Source organism: Alligator mississippiensis, chromosome 3, assembly GCF_030867095.1.
Source record: "Alligator mississippiensis isolate rAllMis1 chromosome 3, rAllMis1, whole genome shotgun sequence".
Lineage (NCBI taxonomy): Eukaryota > Metazoa > Chordata > Crocodylia > Alligatoridae > Alligator > Alligator mississippiensis.
Window position 1 is genome coordinate 139717333 of NC_081826.1, and position 22228 is coordinate 139739560.

Below are 22228 nucleotides of genomic sequence, written 5' to 3' on the forward strand. Positions count from 1 at the left end.
CTCCTTCCTCCCCTTTTTGAAAATGGGGACCACGTTGGCCCTTTTCCAGTCCTCCGGGACTTGGCCCATGCGCCACGAGCGTTCAAATATTCCCGCCAGTGGCTCTGCAATGATGTCGGCCAGTGCCTTCAGCACCCTCGGATGGAGCTCATCCAGGCCTGACGACTTAAAGGCATCCAGTTCTTCCAAGTGACTCTGCACCATCTCAGGGTCTACGCATGGCAGTCTGGTGCCTTGCTGCTGCCTTTCTACAACCCCAGTGAGAGACTTGTCGTGCCCCTCACTTAGGAACACTGAGGCAAATAACTCGTTGAGGAGTTCAGCCTTGTCCCCCCTGTCTGTCACCAATTGTTTCTGCCCATTTAGCAGGGGTCCTATTCCTCCCTGGGCCTTCCTTTTACTCCCTATATATCTAAAAAACAATTTCTTGTTGTCTTTTACTTGGGTTGCCATCCTCAGCTCCATGGTAGCTTTGGCCCGTCTAACTGCCTCCCTGCAAGCATGAGCAGAGGAGGTATATTCCTCTTTGGTGATCTCTCCCTGTTTCCACTTTTTACGTGCTCCCTTTTTGTCCCTTAGGCTGCCCTGGATTTCTCTGGTCAGCCAGGGAAGCCTCCTGGCCCCTTTCCCTCTTTTGCCTTGCTCAGGGATCGTCTTGCTTTGTGCCCGAAGGATCATTTCCTTTAGGCACAGCCACCCTTCTTGGGCTTCCATTTCTTCAAATCTCCTACTCTGCAGTGCGTCCTTGACTAATCGCCTGAGTTCATTGAAATCAGCTTTCCTAAAGTCTAGCACTTTCACCCTACTAGCTACCTTACCCACTCGACATCTTATGGTGTATTCTATTATTAGGTGATCACTGTTCCCCAGATGGCTACCAATCTGGAGGTCCGCTACCATGTCATCTCCCGTTGCCAATACCAGATCCAGTATGGCATTCCCCCTAGTGGGACCATGTACCTCCTGTGTCAGGTGGAGGTCCTGTACACAGGTTAGAAACCTGCGTGAGCGGTGGGACTTTGCTGTCTGCGTCTCCCAGCAGATATCCGGGTAGTTTAGGTCCCCCATGACTACCGCCTCTTTAGCTTTTATGGTTTCCAAGAGTTGCCTCAGGAGCCCCGCATCTATTTCTTCCCCTTGATGTGGGGGTCTGTAGCAGACCCCTACCACCAAATCCCTTTCTCCTTGCCCCCCATGTAGCCTAACCCACAATCCTTCTACTTCCTCATCCTTGGATTCCGTCTTGATGAGGGTTGATGTATATTGCTCACTGACATAGAGCGCAACCCCTCCCCCTTTCTTCCCCACCCTGTCCTTTCTGTACAATCTATAGCCCTCAATATGTACCGCCCAGTCATGGGATGAATCCTACCAGGTTTCCGTTAGCCCCACTAAGTCATAGATGTTTTGTGCAAGCAGGAGCGCTAGTTCATCCTGCTTGTTTCCCATGCTCCTAGCATTAGTATATAGGCACTTGAGCCCTGCGACTGGTGCCTTTGCTGCCCCCCCGCTCCGAGTCCCAAGGGGCCCTTTGATTCTTACCTTCTCATTCCTTACCTGTGCCGTAGTGCTGGCCTCCCCATGGCTTTCAGGTTCCCAATGCTCTCTTTCTTCAGGCTGGGCTGTCCTTGTGGGTGCCACATGGTTTGGTGGTCCACAGCTTCCCCCGCCCTCATCTTCCCCTCCCCCTGACGAGCCTAGTTTAAAGCCCGCTGGAAGAGATCCGCCAACCTAGAAGAAAACACGCTTACCTTTGGGGAACAGGTGAAGCCCATCCTAGCTGAGCATGTCTCTCATCATGATGTGCGGGTCATTGTCCAGGAAGCCGAAGCCTGCCTTGAGACACCACTGCCGAAGCCGCCAGTTGGTCTCTTGGATGCAGTTCTCCTGCCGTCTTCCACGTCTGTTCACTGGTAGGATGGAAAAGAATACCACCTGTGCACCGAACTCCTTCAGCACGCCACCCAGAGCACTGTAGTCCTCCATCAGGTGATCAGGGGTTCTCCTGGCCGCATCATTAGTACCCACATGGACTAGGACCATGGGGTAGTAATCGGTGGGCTTGATCCTGGCCTGGATTACCTCCGTCACATCCCGAATCTTTGCTCCAGGGAGGCAGCATACCTCTAGTGCTGAGGGGTCCTGGCGGCAGATGGGCCCTTCCAGGCCTCTCAGGATGGAGTCACCTATGACGAGCACTCGTCGCCTCCTCCCCTGGGTCCTCTTGGATCTCTTGATCTGTTCGGAGTGTGAAGAATGTGGTGTTTCTTCCTGCCCAAGGGTTTCCTCCTCTTCTTCCATCTCCTGCAGGGTCGCCAGGGCCTCGTACCTGTTCTCCAGTCGAACTGGAGAAGCTGGTACCAATTCTCTGCGAGCTGCTCCAGTCCTGGCTGTGACCGTCTGCCACTCTGCTGTGGAGGGCATTCCCCGTTCTGGAAAGAAGGAAAGGAAAGAAGAGACAGGCAGAGAGAGTGACAGACAAAGCAACAGAGTGACAGAGCAAGAAAGGCATGGAGGGGGGCCAAGAGAGGGAGAGGGAGAGGACAGGAGATGAGAGAAGAGAGGGAGACAGAGAGAGAGAGAGAAGAGGATAGAGAGAGACAAAGAGGAGAGGAGAGAGAGAGACGGGAATGGAGGGGAGGGGACACAGCGAGTGAGAGGAGGGGGGATGGCGGAGAGAGGGGGAAGGCAGAGAGAAGAAAGAGGCAGAGAGAGATGGATGTAGCTCTCAACAGGTCCCCAAAACTCATTAAGTGGCCCTCCAGTCAAAATAATTCCTCACCCCTGTTATAAACAAACTAAATCAAAGATGTATAAGCTTTCATAAGTAGCAGTTTACTTCATCAGATGCTGAGAAGGGGCTGCAGGAAGCAGAGCTTCTAAGTAGCTTGCTTCATCTTAGCTGAAGACAGCTGGCTCATTATGATACCTTGTGCAGTGTTGATTGGTCTTCACTGTAGCTGGGAAGACAAGCCTTACTCCTAGAATGCCCTATAGCAGCAGTCTCCAACCTTTTTAAGTAGGAGATCACCTTTGGCATTTAAAAGCAATCCAAGATCTACCATGTGCTGCTGCCGCCCCCCTCCCCCCACCCAGCAGGTAAGTCTGTGGGGAGGGAAGGTGGGGTGCAGATAGAGGCAGAGGGAGAAAAAATTATTTGGGGGCATGCCTCCCTAGCAGGTAAGTCCCACCTGGCCGGGGCCCCACTCAACTTACCCTTGCTTCTGCCTCTGTGGCACTGTTCTTCACCATGGTGGCCTTAATCTAACCCCCGCCGACTGACCTGCTGAGCTAGGGCGTGTGCATGCATGCACACAGGCACTCAGCCCCCCACTCCAGCCTCAGCTCGACTCCAAGAGGCTCTGAGAGCTACCACAAGAGGCTTCAAGATCTACCTACCGGTGGATCGAGATCCACTGGTTGGTGACCACTGCCCTATAGCCTTTTGGATAAGGCCACTCAGTAATATGAGTTCAAATCTCTTTAGACAGAGAAGATGGTTGAGCCTAGGTCTCCCTTATCCTAGATCAGGGGTGCTCAATCTCCAGCTTGCAGGCCAAATGTGGCTCACAGAGCTATCACATGTGGCCCATGGGGCTCCCCAGGGTCCATACATTTGGCAGCAGGAAAACGCTGGCTATTAATCCAGCGCCATCTTCCCTGCCAAATTCCCAAACCTCAAGCTCCACGCAGCCAGCTGAAGCTAAGTCCTATCCCCTTCCCCCATGAGGCCAGGCCATGCCCTCTTCCCCACTGCAGGGCTGGGATGGGGCCAGGCCATGCCTCCTTCCCCCTGAGGGGCTGGGTTAGGCACCTTTCTCCTGTGGGGCCATGTTGGGGCTTGCTTGCCCCCTGCCCTCCTCCATGCAGCTGGATGGTGTTGGATTGGGACCACCGGCCAGATACAGCCTGTAGATGGACTGGGCATCTTGCCTCACCCCACTTTCCTGGGCTGCCAGGGGAAAAGGTTGGGTACTACTGTCCTAGATGAGAGCCCTAACTGCCGAGTCATTAAGAGGACTCCTCCACTTTTGTGAACCAATCCCAACCACTGATTTGTTTTATTTATTTACTTATTGGCCAATTGTTTACCAATTGAAATTTCACCCAAGTCTATTCCAGAGCCAGATAAAACCATAGCTTCTAGTTCAGGGGAACAGGTGAAACAGTTATTCTAATGTCTGAATCATGAGTGAGCCTTTTTAGAAGGAACTGAACAAACAGTCTTGTTAACACACCTCTAAATCAAGACCTCTAACTTTAATTAGAAATAGTATAAGTGCTGACTCACAAGTGTACTGAAGCCATGTTTAGAGCTCGTGGGGATAAGCAGGCAAAGGTGGGAAAACAGAGAGATATAGCAAAGCTAGGTAAATGCAGATGAAAGCGTTGATAAATGCACAGTAAAGCATATTGAATGTATGAATATGCATTCATTATATGAATCACTAGCATACCCTCACTGGAAATACTGTATTCACTTCTGGTTATGCTATCTAAAAAACATGGTGTGGCAATAGATAAAGGATAGATGATGGGCAACAAGAACACTTAGAAGAAAAAAACCCAGATGAAGAGACATAAGAGAGATGAAGACTTTTTAGTCTGTGAGGAAGTGAATAAAGGAACCCAGTAAAGGTATACAAAGTAACAAATGGCACTAAAAAGATAAATCAGGCAATGCTTTTATCTTATATCACAGGCAATGCATTATAAACTATCAAAACTCGTGGAAGGTACAACATATAGGTTTGTGGAACTTATTTCCACAAGATACCAGCAGGTATTTAAAAGAATCAGGTATTTATATGAATATGTGAGAAGCGAGAATTCTTATGGGTGGTATCTTTTATTGGATCACCCATACGAGAGGTATAGGCAGAGGTAGGCTTTTGATTATCAGAGTACTCCTTTTCATGCCCGAGGAAGGATACTGCGATACCCCAAAGCTTATATATTATAGTCACATACAGACTTCCAGCATTCCAGGGGGTTTTGCTCTTGCTCCCTCCCTCCCCAGGGAGAAAATGCATCCCACGGGCTGGACTCTTCTGCTCCCCCCGCACAGGGAGCAGAACATGCCCCCTCTACAACGCTCACATTGTGCTGCAGGGAGACAGCCTGTGAAGCTCTCCGGGTCAGGCAATCAGGGCTGCCATGTACAGTGCAACCACATGTCACCAGGCGGACTGAGGAGCCTGAAGAGCATGCTAAAATGTGCATACAAGGGCCCTCAGGTTGCACAGCATCAGCATTATAAAAACTCTCTGCTCTTCAAGGGCTCAGCATTTAAATGTCTGTTCAGGCATCTCCAGTAAAGTTTTTCTACAAGGAGAACAAACCCAGGATAATTATCACAGGTCATTTGAACAGCCTATGCTTTTGGGCATAAATCAACTCCTAAATGACTGAGGGTAAGAACAAACTTCCATGAGGAGGAGACAATTCACTAATTCCCTATCCCATTATTTCTTGCACCTGGCTCTGGAGCATCTGTTCCTGACTATTGTCAGAGAAAGGACACTAAACTACATGAATTGATCATTTCCTATATATTATGGAAGGCTCTGGCAAAAAGGAAAAAGAAACAGTAGCAATGAGTAACTTAAACAACTAATTTCTGCTTTTTTGGTTCTCATACAGCCATATACATGTATATACAAGTGACGTCTTTCCATCACCTAAACAGGAGCCCACAAAGAGGAGATGGGCATGCTCAGTAATGCTGTCCCTAAGCAGTAATCTTGGGGTGGAACACTTGTAAGGATGGTAGTATTCACTCTAGCATTTGCTACTTTGGATTCTCAATTTAATGTATATTTTTCACAGATGGGAGACATATTATCAGCATTTTGAACACCAGTCATAATTTGTACTCACATGTTGTCAATCTCCATCTGGAAATATTGTCCAAAACTCTAAAATCTGCAATAGGACACCAGATCCATTCCTTGCCAACTACAAAGACCTCCTCTTATGGCTCTTGTGCATTTTCAGGTTCAGTTAAGGGGCAATGTCCAGTACAGAACTAGGTAATACATCCAGATCCAGCAGTATAAAAATGGCTTGGAAATTCTATGAAACTTTGCAAAATGTAATGGTCTAGATCAAAGGTGTCAAACTCATCTGGCTGTGCTGCATATGACAGTCACTCCACCACTCTAGGATGTGAGCTGGAACAGGTGCTTCATGTAGTACATGGAGCTATACAGTGTGACCCCACATGCTGCTTGTAGGTCACTCTGAGACCCATGGCCAGCACCAAGGGCCAGCTGATAGGGCTCTGTGGGCCATATCCAGCTCACTGGCCATATTTTGACACTCCTGCTCTAGATAACCTAGCATAAATTATTTATCATGAGGATACATTATTGCATGACAAGTCAGGACAAACAGTGATAAAAGTGCCACTGATAAGGCATCTTTATCCAACACGCTGTTAAGAACTTGGGTCCACTCTGAGCTTAGTGCTTTTTTTTTGTAAAATCATCTGGGGCATATACTGATCAATGTGTGAAGCATACCACTAAAACCTCAGAAGGAAGAGTAGTGGGACACATCCTCTTCTGCTGTATCAATTGCTGACAACCAGGCAGTGAAACATTGCCTATGACACACAGGCCCTTTATGCAAACTGCCTAAAATGGAGCTCTTTGAAGGTCTCATTCATATTTAGTTGAATTCAACAGTTAACCCTCAGGCCAAAAGTCTACCTGAGTTTAGCATCCTATTGGTTAAGAGAAGCCAGTTTCTGAAGCCAATGGCATACAACGTGGCTGCCCTCACACCTGGATGTCTTTGACCATCCCCTCCTTGACAAGCCCAAATGACCAGGTACTCATTCACAGCTGGGTCAATGAGAAGCAGCCTTCAGTGTATGTCCAGAAAGGCTCAAACTCTTCTGTCAAGAGCTGTAATGAGACTCCTCAACTGAACTTTCCCTGTGTCCAACCTCAATCCTTTGGTATCTCTAGAAACATACTGTTTTGTCTTTCCTGAGTTCTATCTCCCCTCTTCAAAAATTGCTTCACCTGTTGCCAGCTATGAGAAACAATGTCAATATTTTCCAGAAGCCTTATTTTGTAATGTTCTGGAAGACTTCTGATTGGAGCTGGGTACCTTCCACTCACAGTATCTTCAATGTGAATGATATAGCACAATGCAAAGAGCCTTCAATAATATTCCCTGCTTTTCAGGAGAGGTAATTAGCTGAAACAGAGAGCTGCACTGTTAATATCCTATTTCCAGACCTTGATCTAGCTCATTTAGGGGCATCTCAAGCATCTCTTCATGAAACTGCAATGTGCTGAGCAAACATACTCTACGTTCCTTGCAGGACTGTGACCTTTCTGAGGGTAGCTGTAGTTGGGATGAAGCAACTGAACTTCATTAAAAAGGACAGCAGGAGTGAATTACTGGACATCTTTTGTAGGAGAAAGCCAAAAGCAAGAACCTCAAAAATTCTTCCTCTTCAAGTCTTAGAAATGTGAATATGATAGAGTCCTGATTACAATTCCTGCATTCCCCAGCACTTTTAAGGGCTTACTCATGGAATGAAGTCCAAACCATAGACCTGCTTTCCAATTTGGATACTGATGCAGTTAAGTTATAAGAACAGTTTGAGTTTTGGCCAGGCTTGGTATAGGGTGTAAACCTGCAGGCCATTTGCTAAATCATCTAGACTAAGAATCAAAACACCATTACATAAACCTGTCCCTAATATTTTCTCTCTCCATTCAAAATAATACCCAATGACCAAGGAAGGCCTTCATTCTGCAATATATCTTGATCAGAAAAACAGGCTGAGTGAGAGACCTTAATTATGGCTAACCATCAACATTAACAGTCAAGAGAAGAATTTATTCGGTACTAAAAATTGGATAATTGGTTTGTAACACATCATGAGCAGCAGCTGTAATTGTAATGCAGCTCAACAGTATCAGTAGATGCTCAGGTGATTAATATCCGTCTCATTTCTAGCTGTGACAACATGAGTTTTGAGCCAGAAGTGTATAATCAATGCTGTGCTAGACCTCACTGGCTGCTCTACAATGGTCTTGCTACCTATCAGGCACTTTCTGAGAAAAAAATGCTGAGGCAACCTAGCTTCCATACATATGGTAGGACAACAAGAAAATGGCTCTCCAGAGGAAACAATTGGATACCACCCTTTTACATATGGGAAGTCAGTCATGTCCCTTCTTAGTCTTGTCTTTTGCAGACTAAACAAACCCAGTTCTTTAAACTTTTACTCACAGGTCACATTTTCTAAACTTCTTATCATCCCTATTGCTTTCCTCTGGACTCTCTTCAGGTTTGTCTACATCTTTCTTAAAGTGCAGTGTCCAAAACTGGACACACATTTCCAGCTGAGGACTCACCAGGGCTGATTAGAGTGGAATAATTGCTTCCCTTGGCTCATCTAGAATACACTGGTTAATATCTCCCCAAGTGGTATTTACCTTCCTTTTCTCAGCAGTATGCTTTTGACACATTCAGTGTGTAATCCCTTATACATGCAGATCCTTTACTACTGTACTGCAAACTAACCAGTTATTTCCTATTTTTCACATTGCCTAAAACTATATATATCTAGATAGACAGGCAGATAGACAGATAGAACCAATAGTGGCAGCAAACAGGGGAAGCAGTTTGCAAGCAGTTTGTTGAGAGCAAGAGGAGGAAGGGGAAGAGGAAGAGAAGGCAGGTACCAGACCCTGCCCTGGGAAGGTAAATGAGCCAGGGCTGCCTATGTCTTTAGCTTGCTAAGTTTTGTTTGGTGGGCTGTGTGTGTTTCAGGTGTGTGCTCTGAGAAACTGGGAGTGTTGCTAGCTGAATGATTGCTGGGCGATTGCTGTCTGCCTGACAAAAGTCCTAACCAAGGGGCAGGGCCAGTCCAAGCCCAGCAGGGTATAAAAGGAGACTCACTGAGTGGCCAAGGGGTGAGCAAACAGGGAAAGCAGTTTGCAGGTCAGTTTGCCACCCCACTCTTTGAGGGTAAGCTTTTAAGCTTGGTTCATAGATTATAAAGGGCCAAAAGGACCTCACAAGATCATGGGGTCCAGCCCCACTGCACTAGGCAGGAAAGACAACTGGATCAGGTGACCCCAGCAAGGTGATCATCCAGTCTCCTCTTGAAGATTTCCAGGGTAGATGATTGCACCACTTCTGGAGGGAGCTTATTCCACAGTCTGGACACCCTAACTGTGGAGAAGTTTTTCCTAGTGTTAAGCCTGAAGTGGTCTTCAAGGAGTTTGTGGCCATTACTGCTGGTTTTCCCCAAGGGTGCCCTGGTGAACATTTGTTTGCTGAGCCCTTGATGTACTCCCCTGATATAGCGGTAAGTTTCTACCAAGTCCCCTCTCAGCCTTCTCTTTTTTAGGATGAAGAGACCTAAGTCCCTCAGCCTTTCTTTGTATGGCTTGCCTTGCAAGTCTCTGATTATACGGGTGGCTCTTCTCTGGACTCTCTCAAGCTTTTCCACGTCCTTGTTGAAGCGAAGCACCCAGAACTGGATGCTGTACTCCAGCTGTGGTCTCACCAATGCTGAGTAAAGCAGAAGAATCACTTCCTTGGTTTTGCTTGAGATGCATCAGTTGATGCATGCCAGAGTTTTGTTCGAGTATGGTGAGAGGAAACAGGAAAAAACGAACCTTTCAGGACCAAAGACAATAAAAGAGCCAGCTTACAGGTGAGTTTGCTAGGGAAGGGCTGCTTGGAAGATGGGCAGCAAGATAGAAGCAGCAGATTAAGAAAGTGGCTGGAGGAAGTTGCAATGCCAGACCCACTGCCACTGCCTCTGCTTGCACCTGTGAGGTGTCTGTCCAGACAGGCATGCTCACTGTTGAGGCTTCCACCCAGGTTCTGGTTGATTGCAGCTTGCAGGTTCCTTCTGGGGACAACCAGGTTGGGGAGTGCCTGCAATGTGAACAGTGCCTCCTGGTAGTCTCCCTCAGGCGGCAAGGCCCCAAAGCACCCTCTACCATGAGAACTTCATCAATTCAATGCTGGAAGAAACCCCTAGGGCTGTGAAGGAAGGACTGCCAAAAGCAGTACTAGAAAGAGGAGAGGACATGGATTCTCAGGAAGGTGGAAATTAGAAGCTTGTGACCTCTGGCAGCAAGAAGAAATTTTCACGTCCACCTGCAGCAGTTTTGCCTAGAGAATAGGTATGGTGGCAACCCTTGATCCTCCTGGATCATGGTGTGTGCATGAGGGCCACCCAGACCTTCAATGTATATGTCTGGGCAGGATTTTTTGGAGGAGTAGAGGCTGGCCAGAGCTTCCATCTTTCCTTTAGGCTACTGAGACAGAATCCAAAGACCAGACTGAGTCCAGATGTTTAGTGTCTCCATGGCTGTAGTTGTATAAGTATCTGGGAATTGAACCCAGGTTTCCTGTGTGGTGGACAAGAACTCTACCACTGAACCATGGGGGACTCCTGAGAATAGATATGGGGCCCTAGTAACAGAGGGGTAGGAGCACGTTCCATTGGTGGAGGAGGACAGGACAGGTCTCCAAGGTTGGAAAGATCAAGACTATTGCCACCAAGAAGTGATTGGGGGTGGGGGGTGGAGACTCCCTTCTGCACGGGACAGGGGCATCAATCTGCCAGCCTGATCTGTTGTTCCAGGAGGTCTGCTTGCCAGGAGCCTGGAACCAAGATGTTGCAGAGGGATTACCGAGGCTCATCCAGACTTCTGACCGTTACCCTATGCTACTTGTCCATGTGGGTACCAATGATACTGCCAGGGAGCAGATCAAAAGTGACTACAGGGCTCTGGGTGAAGGGGACAGGAGCTCAGGTAGTGTTCTCCTTAATTCTTCTGGTCAAGGGGAAGGGTCTGGGCAGGAGCACATGCATCCTGCAGATCAATGCATGGCTGCACAGATCGTGTTGTTAGCAGGGCTTTGGCTTCTTTGACCACAGCATATTGTTCCAAGTAGGCTTGCTAGAAAAAGATAGTATCCACCTAACAAAGAGAGGGAAGAGCACCTTTACAGATAGGCTTGCTACCCTAGTGAAGAGGGCTTTAAACTAGGTTTGCCTCATTTAGTAAAGGACCCACACTTTCCCTGATCCTCCTCTTGTTGCTGACATACTTGTAGAAACCCTTTTTGTTACCTTTCATATCCCAATTCTTCCCTGTTTCCCAAGTTCCATGCACTCATGTACAGACACTTAAAGTAACTAGTCAATTGCCCTGATTTCTCAGGAAGTATGAGAACATATCCCATTACCCCTTCCTGCATGCACTTACCTCAGGGCTTTGGTCTCCATAATGGAGACCAAAGCCTTGAGGTAAGTTGGGACAGTGACGTCCTCTCCCCATTCCTCCCGGTAAGCAAAAATCAACTGCCGGAGGATCACCCCTCTGGGTCAGTGCAATCAACCATGGGGGATACCCACCCTGCACCAGTCACCCATGAGATGGGAAGTGTGTGACCTGGAGGAGGTGCAAGCAGGAAGGAAGCTTATAAGAAGTGGAAAGTTGGACAAATAACTAGGGAAGAATATAAGAGCATTGCTCAGGCATGCAGAGATGAAGTCAGGAAGGCCAAAGCGCAATGGGAGTTGCAGCTAGCAAGGGACATGAAGGGCAACAAGAAGGGTTTCTACAAGTATTTGAGCAACAAGAGGAGGATCAGGGAAATTGTGGGTCCTTTATTAAATGAGGGAGGCAACCTAGCGACAGAGGTGGAAAAGGTGGAAGTACTCAATGCCCTTTTACCTCAGTCTTCACAGACAAAGTCAGCTTCCAGACAACTGTACCTGTCAGCACAGCTTGGGCAAGAGATGAGCAGCCAACAGTGGCAAAAAGGACAGGTTAGGGACTATTTAGAAAAACCAGACATGTAGAACTCCATGGGGCTAGATGAGATGAACCCGATGGTGCTGAGAGAGTTGGCTGATGTCATTGCAGAGCCGCTGGCCATCATCTTTGAAAACTCATGGTGACTGGGAGAAGTCCCAGATGATTGGAAAAGGGCAAATATAGTGGCCATTTTTAAGAAAGGGAAGGAGGAGGATCCAGGGAACTACAGACTGGTCTGCCTCACCTCAGTCACTGGAAAAATCATACAGCAGATCCTCAAGGAATCCATTTCTAAGCACTTGGAGGAGAAGGTAATTAAGAACAGTCAGCATAGATTCAGCCTGACCAACCTGACTGTTTTCTATGATGAGATGACTGGCTCGGTGAATGTGAGGAGACCAGCAAATGTGGTATACCTTGACTTTAGGTAGGATTTTGATTTGATCTCCCACAACCTTCTCGCAAGCAAGCTAAGGAAGTACAGGCTGGATGAATGGATTATAAGGTGGATAGAAAACTGGCTGGATCATCAGGCTCAGTTGGTAATAGTCAAATCACTCAATGTCTAGTCAGCAGCTGGTATGAAGTGGAGTGCCCCAGGGGTTTGTCCTGGTGCTGGTTTTGTTCTGTATCTTCATCAATGACCTGGAAGATAGGATAGAGTGTACCCCTCAGCAAGTCTGCAGATTACACCAAGCTGGAAGAAGTAGATATGCAGGATGGTAAGGCTAGGATTCAGAGAGACCTCAACAAATTGGAGGATTGGGCCAAAATAAATCTCATCAGGTTCAACAAGGACTGGAACGGGCTCCCAAGGGAGGTGGTACTCTCCCCTACCCTGGGGGTCTTCAAGAGGAGGTTAGACGAGTATCTAGCTGGGGTCATTTAGACCCAGCACTCTTTCCTGCTTATGCAGGGGGTCGGACTTGATGATCTATTGAGGTCCCTTCCGACCCTAACATCTATGAATCTATGAATCTATGAAGGACAAGCGCAAAGCCCTATAGTTAAGATGGAACAATCCCATGCACCAGTACAGGCCGGGTAGCAACTGGCTAAGCAGCAGCTCTGCAGAAAAGGCTCTGGGGGTTACAGTGGACAATACAGTGAATATGAGCCAACCGTGTGGCCTCTTTGCCAAAGTTAATAGCATACTGGGCTGCATTGGTAGGAGCATTGCCAGCAAACCAAGGGAAGTGACTATTTCCCTCTATTCAGCACTGGTGAGGCCACATCTGGAGTACTGTGTCCAGTTTTGGGTCCCCCACTACAGAAAGGATGTGGACAAATTGGAGAGATTCCAAAGGAGAGGAACAAAAATGGTTCTGGGGCTGGGGCACATGACTTCTGAGGAGAGGCTGAGGGACCTGGGCTTATTTAGTCTAGAGAAGAGAAGACTAAGAGGAGATTTAACAGCAGTCTTCAACTACCTGAAGTGGGGGGGCTGAAAGAGGATGGAGCTAGACTGTTTTCAGTGAAGGCAGATGACAGAACAAGGAGCAATCGTCTCAAGTGGCAGCAAAGACATTTAGGTTAGATATTAGGAAGAATTTTCTCACAAGGAGGATAGTAAAACACTGGAACAGGTTACCCAGAGAGGTTGTGGACTATCCTTCCTTGGAGGTTTTTAAGACCTGGGTAGACAAAGTCTTGGCTGTGATGGTCCTGCTTTGAGCAAGGTTTGGACTAGATGACTTTCTGATGTCCCTTCCAACCCTAACTTTCTAAGATTCTACAATATTTATTACTCTAGCATTCACTACTGCAATGTGGGCCTCTAGTGCCATGAGCACTAAAATACATTTTTTGAGACTCCTTGTATTTGTGCATTTGATTTCTCATTTTTTAGATATCAGATTTAATACCTGTTGTTGAATTGCATCTTGTTAATTTCAAATAATTAGACAACTTGTTTCTCTTCAAAGCATTTGCAGCTTATCAGAGATGGGTATCATTCAGAGTATTGTCGCCATTTCACCGTCTAGAGTCTTAACGGAAATAGTTAATAGAAACAGGTTCAGGGCAGATCTCTGTTGGATCTCATGTGAGATGTCCTCCTATTTCACAGAAAACCACTGGGTCAGGGATCCTGGTTTTCTCTTACAAAAATCGCAAATTCTCTGATAAAACCCCCGAAATCCTCAATTAAAATGAAACACAACTATATATATAGGTATCAATTGAACACAGTTTTATTGATATATTTACAGTTTTAAATATACACCTCAATCACTATAATAAATTCTAAATACCTATACATTTTGGCATTTGATTTTGGGTTTATCATGGAAAATCAGAGCTCCCCCTGCCCCCTTAGCTCACAGAACACAGGTCCAGACTCCTCACTCCCAAGCCACAGCCACAGCCTCCCAGCACTGCTGGTGCCCCTCACTCCTGCCCCACAGCCCTCCCAACCCTGCTGGTGCCCCTCACTCCCCAACCACAGCCCCCTGCCCTGCCTCAGCTCTGCCCGAGCGGACCCCAGCTGCCAGAGCTACAAGGCCAGGGACCTAGGTCTGAAGCCCTCTGCCCTACTCAGCAGCACCTGAGCCCTGGCTGCCACCCCTTGCAGATGGTGGCTGCTGCAGCATAGCTGAGTGTGGAGCCCAACTCCCCCACTCCCGTGGGCTGCCTGCTCCCTGCCACTGCATACACTCCTGCAGGAGCAGGGAGGACCTGCATCTCCTAGATATGTGCATGGGGTAGGGTTGAGGATGGGTGCAGGCTGCCTGCTGCAGGCTCGGGCTCTCCACACTGCTGCCTTCCCCCATGACCTCCGCAGCCCAGCAGGTGGGACCCAACATGGCAGGGCAGAGTGATACCAGGCAGGAAAGCTCATTACTACCTCTGTGAGCTTCACACTGCTCTGGTGCTGCACCCCTGTGCACTCGGCAGCAGTGAGGGGTACAACCCTGTTCCACCATCCCTGCTACTGCGGGGTGGGCAGGGGGTGTCTTGCCAGGGTGACATGGGGCTTGCAGCAGCAAGGAGCTTCCCACTGGCCCAGCTCTGCCCTACTGCACTGGGTCTCACCTTTCAGGCTACAGAGGCCCTGGGAAAGAACAGCAGGGCAGGGATCCTGATCTCGCAGTGGGCAGACCGCATTGCCCCTACCCCATGCACAGATCTTGGGGGCACAGCTCCTCCCAACCCGCCCCAGGAGTGCACGCAGCAGTGAGGAGCCAGCCCCACCCTGCCCCACTGAATGAGCTGCTCATGGCCATCCCACTCCTCACCAGGGCCCTGCAGCCACACATTCCAGCCCCAGGCCCCAAGCCCCAGACACTGCCTGGCTGGGCAGCAGCCCCAACCCCAGTCCCATCCTGCCCAACTCCCTCCCTCCCTCCTTACTGGGGTCTCAATCCCTTCCCCCCCCCCACCCCCCCGTACCAAAATGTTCCTGTGGGAGCTGATCTCTAGGCTGCCTGGCAGCCATGTGGTTCCCTCTGCACATACACATGGCACCCTTGCCTAACCACCCTCCTTTTTGTCCCCCTAGCCCCTTGCAGGCTGGAACTCTACCAGCCTGCAGAGAGCTCTTTGCAAAAGTGAAAAATCCACACTTCTCCATTAAAATGAAAAAAACAAAACAAAACAAAACAATCAACATTCACCTTGGGTAAAAGGGGAAATCCAGGGTTTTTTTTCCATGGGAAATGGAAAACCCAGTTCTCTGATAATTACCCTGTAATGCATATACCCACCTGATGCCGATTTCATCCTCACCCTGCATATTTTACATGTGTTCGGATGCCTTCCGATCAGAACATGCTGGAGGAGACTTGATTAATCGAGTCTGCTGGAGCGTTCCAATCATAACACTGCAGCATCTCCGCATGTAGTTAGCGTCCCTGTGTTTCAAAATGGCAGTGGATGGAGGCACTTTAAAGCTCATTAAACTAGCTTTAGTTAAAGCGCCCCACCCCCATTTTGAAATGTGGGTGGCTGAATACACAAGGTGCTGTGGGTGTTTTAATTAGAGTGACTGGTGAAAGCGGCTCCTCCCTCCACATCACCCAGAGCACGTGTATAGGTGTCCCACATTTCCTTACAAGTTTGCTTGTGAGAATGTCAAGGGGCACTGTGAAAAGCCAGACCACAGTCAAAGTATCATTTCCCCTCTATCTGCTAGGGGCCAGATTTTATTTCACCTATTAAATGCAAAGGTGGATGTATGTAGGATTTTCCACTCTGCTCAAATTCTTGGAAAAAGTTCACTGTTGGTGTAAAAGGTGCATGGGTCCTCTTCCTCACTGCTTTTTTGTGACTCAGGGTCAGATGATGGTGTGCTACAAAAGCATTAATGGATTTTCAGGGTCTTTAACAGGATGAAATAGAATGCCCATGTCGCAGAGGTACCCAAGTCCACTAGGGTGAAAACAGAGATTGTCTGATTTCTCATTTCTGCCACCTTAAAAAAATTTAAGGCAGCACAAACAGAGAGCAAATAGATGTCCTTACCCTTATTGTTGCACCACATGACAGGAAAAAAAATCAGTGGCACAAAAGGTAAATAGATTCTGCTGCATTATTGCAGCTATTACCTTGTGGAACTTTCCCCACTGCCCCAGACCTGCGCTATGGGTTTGGGGCAAAAGGGAAAAGTGTTTTTCCCTATGGGGCTGGCTGGGCAGGGAAAATTCTGACTTTCCCTGGTGCTCCAGATCTGCTCCCTGGGTCTGGGGCACTGAGCAGGACAGGGAAATCATGTTGCCCCTTGTCCTGCACCATCAAATCAGGAGAGAGGCTAATGTGTTTCACCCTATGGTGTAGCCCATTATGGCACAGCTGAATCGCTCCATTTGGCAAAGTTTGCTTCTAGCCTTTGACACCCAAGGTTTGGTATAAAAATCTGGCTCCAGGCCAGTGCTCATATCACAGAAGGAAATCAGATTGGTCAGGGACGTGAGTAGTTCTTAACAAATCCATGTTGGTTCTTTTTGTATCACCTTATTATCCTCTAGAAGCTAATAAATGCATCTGTATCAAAAAAGCCAGCCTGTAGGTCTGTCTCTGCATTCTAAAGAGTCCCCCTTTGGAAGAGTATGAAAGTAGACTCTTCAACAGTTGCTGTTATTGTCGCTCGAGGCTCCTGACTTCTGTAGCCAATGCTGATTCCGCGCACACTGTGCTTAAACTATGACTGGAACAGAACCTATTCTGGCTTCCCACCCATGTTCCTGAAAATATATACAGGTATTTGGGAGCTTGACAGTAGGTGGAGTGTGAGGGTGTCTGGTATGCACTGGTCATGGTTATTACTTGTCTGACCTGTGCTCTCTCTACAAGTTTTTCCTCCGGAGTAGCCACTGTTACAGAAAAATGCATATAACCTCTGGACCCTCTTACCTTAGAGGCTCCATAAAAATTACAGAATTTAAATATATGCTCATTATTTTTTTTACAGCTCAAAGTTCAAAACTAAGAATAAAAATGGTAAAAGCACATTGAATTGCAACAGCAAATGCTAATTTTGAAACAAATTTTTTTTTTCTTTACAGTCTCTCACCCCATTTCTACTTCTCTCTCAGACCCAAGTTGACTAAGAGAATATAAACAAAACAAAGCAAATTCAGGTACAATAAGTGATCTCAATTTTCACCCAAACCTCAAACCCAGATACCATCTGTTACCCTGTCATTTTGATATGCTGCCTATGTATTCTGTGCCTATGTATTCATGGAAGCAGAAGTTATTGCTGTTATTGTTATCTGTTTGATAAATGCCAACAACCTGCTCAGTGCTATACAGGACACAATAATAAATATAGCCAATGCATCAAGAAGTTTGTGAAATATCATTTAAAAAAACCCAAACAAACGTTCTTCTGGCCTTTATTGTTTGGCTGGAACCACAGAAGGTGAATAACTTCACCAGAGAGTTTGTTCTTGCAAGACTTTCTACCTACACCAATGCATTTACTTGACCAATTTTTGGCATATAAAATGTAGCTACCTTCATGACCCTGTATTTGCACATGAGAAATTTGCTTTTGGACACACAGTCAGGTAAATGTGCATACAAACATATTTGCTTGTACAAAATACCATACATCTCTACAGTTGCCTGATTTTTGCACCAAAGCACAGATTCATACATTTACACACAATCACACTACTTCACCTTTGTTAAAAACTGCACTGAAGATTTTGGGTGCTGTACTGAAGGTAGTACAAGGTTTGGCAGCAGTCTTGGGTGATAAGCCAGAACAGCTGATAAACCCTTGCGTCTGCTTCATCATCCTGGAACAAAATTAACAGTGCAGGTCTTGAGGTTGATATTTAGTCAAAAATCACCATGAAGCAGCATGAAGAATTTACCTTTTCATTTTCCAGTCTGGACCCCAAGTGGAATTCCAATGAATTGGATGGGATTCAAAAGTCCATTGATTACAGTGGGATGTGGATCAGAGCCCCAGATTTTTCCATTATTTTGACAAGCAAGTTTCAGTTTCATTTAAGCATAGGGAAGATTTCTGATTTCCAGGTGGGAAATGGAAAGAAAAAATATATATTTCTTGTCTTATTTCCATATCTGTAAAAATGCAAAATTCACCTATTTCACTCTTTCTGCAATAGTTTTCCACTCAGTCCCTCTTTCTACTCTTTTTGTGATCAGAAGCTGACTTACGGGAAAACTGGACATTGTGGTGAGAAACCGTTAGTCAACTTTGGCAGATATGAGACTTCCTGATTGACAGGAACCATAGCACATACAGATTGAAAGCTGCTTTCTGCAGAAAGGAGCGCTACTAAGGAGCACAGTAAGGAGCGCTACTACACAGAGCCACCCACCTCACTGTGCCTTGACCAAAACTATGCTTTGGGAGTCTCCCCTGGCCAGCCTCCTTCCTGAAGAACATCCACAAGCCTGGGGTAACGCTGCCACCACCCGGGCACTGGTCCCAATACGGCTCTGTGCAGCCTGGGGTACGCAGAATCTGTAAGCCTGAACATTTGCCCACTGGTAATATTTCTCAGGCCCTTAGACAGTGAAACAGCCAGTCATGCTGTAACTGCATACTTTTATTGATCAGGTGGAGAGAGTTGGGGGAGTGGGGGGAAATGGCGTTAGAAACTACACTTTGAGCAAACCAAAATAAGTTGAGCTGGGTTCAGTGACCCTTTAAAGATGCGACTACATTACTTGGTTTTAATCTATTAGCTAGTTTCCAGGTCTTTAGTCATAGAGATACATCCAGGCAGCAGTCTAGAGGCATGTTGCTTGTGTCTGTTCCAAAATGCCACCAGAGGAAGAGGGAGAGCTCCCCCCCCCCCCCTTAGGAATTTACCTAGCCCAGTCACCTGACTAAAGTTCAACCAAATAGCAAGCAAGTGAGAGAGAGGAGTGTGTCAAATGACCCAAGGATGGGCAGAGAGAGGGGAATTTCTTCACACATATACCATAAGGTTCCATTTTTGTTGTCCCTGCCACATACATACTCAGTGGCAGAGTTTATCAGTTTGTAGGCAAGCAGTACAAATGGATTACTTCAGGTCAGGGCTTTACTGGAGCAGAAGCCAAAGTCAAAGGCAGGTGTCAGTCCTAGTCCAGTATACCAAGACAAGGACTAAGACAAGGTTGTGGTTAGGGCAATCAGTTGATCCAGGGTGGGAGGCTCAGGACAGGGACAGGAGTATGTAATCAAAAACAGGGAGGGCAGTCCAGATCAAAGGTTCAGACCTCAGAGTCACAAGCCAGAGATTCAGAGCTGGAATCATTTTTAGAAGTTTCAAGCAAGCCAGGGACACAGCAAGGCAGTCAGTTGCCCACATAGACTTGCAGTTGTTTGGTCTGAGCTTAAATAAACTGGTAGGGGCAGGGCCTCTTCCTGAGAGAATAACTCAGCCTAGTTCCAGTTAGACCTGGATCTGCCCCACCTGGGCCTCAGCTCCTTACACTCAGTCTTTGACCGCTACATCTCATTCAGAACTGGTCTCATTCACTCTCACGTTCTACAAACAACCCTATGCAGATTATTTTCAGCTTACTTCTTGATACCTCCCCATCAATCTACTCCTGAATGAGTCTACTCCTGAACATAGATCTACTCCCGAACGGTAATGGGAGAGAAATCATCAGTTTGTCAGGAAAGACATAATTCAGTGTGGAACAAGGGGAAACTCAAGAATGAAGGCAAGGATGAGGTTGTTAGTGCTCACTTTGTAGAGCTTTAGCTTGTAGCACTCTGCCTGTAGCATTATTTTTCACCAATGAAACAGATTGTAACTGCTTGTTGGCCGTATAGAGTGTATGAACAAATAGGAAAACTGGGATTAGGGGAGGAAGTAGCCATAAACAGCCAGAGGAAAGCATTTTGCTGTCATTTTGATGGTGTTTTGCTGTCTAAGCAGGGCTCAATAAGCTGCATATGGTCACAGTTTTACTCGCAGAAGGGAGGGATGCACACTGAGCTGATCCAGCCCTAAAGGAGGATGTAGGATGCTGTGGCATCAGTGTTTTTATGATATAATTGCAGTTGGCCCTACAGCTAAAGGAGAGCAAGAACCCTCCATGCAGGTGCCAGCTGGGACAACACAGCTAGTGCTACCCCTTACATTAAACATTGAGCAAAAAGCTCCATGTTTAAATCCAGTGCCTGAAATTAGCTCTTGGCTAGAAGCTTTTCTTTGGGAAGATAGAAAAAAGGTGTGGTTTAAGGTGGAGATGGCAGCGCAAAAAGCAGAAGGCTTAGCCCCGAATAATTTTAGATAATGAGCAGGGTCGTCATGTCTGCTGTACACTCTAGACTGTGTGCTTACCACCCTGGCTACAGGATCCAATTCTCATTGCTGAAATGAAGCCTGGAATCTAAATCTATATTGCAAAATGATGATGTTCCTCCCCCTCCCAGCCAGATCAACACTTTCCAAATATGAACCCAGTGTTAATCAATACAAATTCATTCACCTAAATTCCAAGGGCATCCTGAAACTATAGCTCTGAGATAAATACACTCAACTCCCTCCCATTAACTTCAGTGGTCTGTTAATGATATGAGCATCCTGTAGCTAGTTATGTTACTGCTGATCATTATCATTTTAGCACTAACAACCTACTAATGTGCTTAGAGCATAATCCCAAATTGACTCCCTCTGCCACCTTTGCAGGTGAAACACCCAAACTGAAATGGGCATTGTGGCTGAAATCACCCATACCTTGCCCCCAATAATTTCTAGAGGGCAGTTATACATTTTTAATATGCTAATCGGAAGCCCAGTGAAAACTATATAATCAAATGGATGTCATACTGCACGTGCTTTGATTGTTTTTGCATTTAAATCCATAAACATGAATCTACGTGAAGTTACTGCTGAATTTTTAATGTGCTGAACCAGGGAGCTGACAGGTTCAGGGAACTTGCTGTAGACTTCAGGCCTGCTTGCTATGAAGTACACAGGGCCTTTGCAACAAAGAGGAATAACCAGCGTTGAGAATAGCATTGTGACATGTACGGTTCATAAACCACTAATCATAACTGATGCACAGCAAGACACTGCAAATCAATGAGGCGATGCAAGAAAATATTTGCACTTGGGTTTTACAGCTACTGTGTCTCTCTCTTTTTTTCCCTTGTTGTTAAAACAATAAGACAACCCTATTGTACCTATCCAGAGTTTCAAATTAGGCTTGGCTAGGTATAATATGTTACAATTAATTTGTAACAAAGGCAACGAAGTATTTTTTCCCTCATGCTCAGGGACTTCATTGTGGCTAATGAACTGGAGAGATTTATCTCCCTAACACTCACACTACTATGCTTGTTGGGGGAAAATACTAAATATAAATATGTGTTTTTGTTGACACAACAGTTTAAATTTAAGGGCCTGCCTGCATGGCCTTTATTTAGACTGGTGAAGGCTTGTTAACACCAAAAATCCCATTGCAACTCATGATACAACTTGTAAGAGAATGCCAATGTTGTGTCAGTATTGTTAAATGAGCATTCATTGTCTGCTCATCCTATGATACGTAGAAAGAGACTGAACACTGCCATTCTGCTCAGCCCCCATAAAATAGTCCCAGTACTGGAGGACTGACAGGTGTAAGGACAGAGTCATCAACCTGAGTATCCCTCGGAAGGAATTTGCAACAAAACGGGTTTACCAAATGTATATTGGGGGTGGGAAGAACCAAAAAAGGTATGGTGAGGGCATTCTTCTGTCCCAGCCACGTAGCAACTGCCACAGGGTTCATGGAGCCATAGCAACTGGGGTACTAATTAGGCTGACTTCAGTAACAGCAGGATATAGAACAGACCAGGAAAGAATTTGGCTCTTTGTAGACTGCTGTTGGTGCAATATTAGCCATATCTCTGTTCAACAGCCTAATGCCAAATGAGCTAGTTACAGAAATATTAATTAGCATGAATCATAAAGCAGGGAGCTGCATATCAATGAATATTTTTGTAC